Source organism: Carassius carassius, chromosome 30, assembly GCF_963082965.1.
Source record: "Carassius carassius chromosome 30, fCarCar2.1, whole genome shotgun sequence".
Lineage (NCBI taxonomy): Eukaryota > Metazoa > Chordata > Actinopteri > Cypriniformes > Cyprinidae > Carassius > Carassius carassius.
In genome coordinates this window covers 21,426,294-21,428,267 of record NC_081784.1, presented here as the reverse complement: position 1 = coordinate 21,428,267, position 1,974 = coordinate 21,426,294, and positions in this window count along the sequence as shown.

Genomic DNA, 1,974 nt, shown 5'->3' with positions numbered 1-1,974 from the left:
CAGTGAAAAAAAAAGAAAAAGAAAAAAAAAACCTGAACCGGCAGACTTACGTCACATGGTGAGGAGTTTAATGAAAACAGCGCGACGCCTTTCCGACCACCAGGTGGCACATTCCCGTACTGGACTCATACTATTTACTGTGTGATTAATCAATCGTTCATGTTGTGTTGACAGAACCTATCTATTCTCAGACCTGTCTTAAAATGTGCGATGATGACATTTTTAGTGTGCATGGATGGAAATGCACATGGGGCTGAACTTTTCCGCCACCATTTGTATTTGTATTTGCTGTTGCAGTGTGATGTGACTTTTTCAGTTATGAACAGTGAAATCGGAACAGACACACACTTGAGTTTTATTAGGGTGAGGATATATGTTAAACCTTTATCATAACTCTACACCCCTAATCCTCATAAGTTGATTTAAAACTTTATGATTTAAAGCTGATATTCAAATTGTAAGTTCTCAACATGGTGAGATTTCTGTTTCTGTATGAATCTGATTACAATGACTGCAGACCAACCTATAAAAGAAAAATATATTTAAAATAATAAAGAACATATGTTATTGATATTATTTACAATTATTTTATTTCTGAATTATTTTTCACTTACATTCAAAAGTTTAGGGTCATTACGTTTTTAATGTGGTTTATTTAGCAAGATGCAATAAATTGATCAAATGCGACAGTACGGAAATGTATAATGTTATAAAAAATATTATTTCAAATAAATTATTCCTTTTCTTTTCATCAAAGCGGTCCGGAATTTTTTTTTTACAGTATCACAGTTTTCACAAAAATAAAAAGCAGTACAGCTGATTTCAACACTGATAATAATAAGAAATGTTTCTTGAGCAGCAAATCATCATATTAGACTGATTCCTGAAGGATCATGTGACTGGAGTAATGATGCTGACAATTCAGCTTTGATCACAGGAATAAATTACATTTTACTATATATATTAAAAAAAACGTATTTTAAACTAATATTATTTCACAAAATGTTTGTTTTAACTGTAATCTTGATAAAATAAATGCAGCCTTAGTGACTTTAAGAGAATTTTTTTCAAAAACATTTCACTGACCCCAAACATCTGAACCGTAGTGTATCTAACTTCAGGGCACAATGTTTTCTCCAAACTAGCTAAGCACACACACACACACACGTTTCTAAAAGAGAACATACAAGAGTTACCACAAACTACAACCATAAACTAACCCTAAACCCAACAAAAAACCTTTTTACATTCATAGGATTCTTAAAAAAAAAAAAAATTTCCAAATGGGAATGTCCCCAGATGTCCTCGAAAGGACGCTGTCACATTTAACCAACTTCTGGGGACAGTTTTGTACACACTCACTCACACATACACACAGAACGACAGAGGTGCTTGAGGCCAGATGATGATGTCCATTTAAAGAAATGCTCTTCATATCCAGCACAGCCCTGCATTAATATAATTGATTATTCAGTGTCGGTCGAAGCCTTTTCCATCATCATTTTTTTTGACGGGGTGAGAGGGGAAAATCATTAATTTAACATTAACAAAGGGGAAAGGATAGATGTCCACAACAGTACATTTCACAGCAGAGCACAAGCTGCTGGCACCATGAACCCCTCCATAAAGAAGACACTACATTTCCATGCCCATTAACAATTGATCCAGTCCAGCCTTACTCTTACACAACCTGATTCAGATCCTCCAGCAGACAGGTTTAAGGACAATTTCTCAAGGCTTGGCAAATGTGTGAGAGTGTTTTTCTAAAAGCAGAAGTTATTTTATTAATGTTGAACGGCGCCTCTGCTCCCTGAGAACAGGACAAGGACTTCATGCATTGAGTGACAGTGTGGTAATGGTTCACTCAGGCCACATGCATGATTGAGCAACCTGCAGGGAAACCTGTCCCAGCAGTATCTGTGAAAATGTAGTTTCTAAAACAAGGGGGATGAAAAGTTGATTCTGATTTTTGCC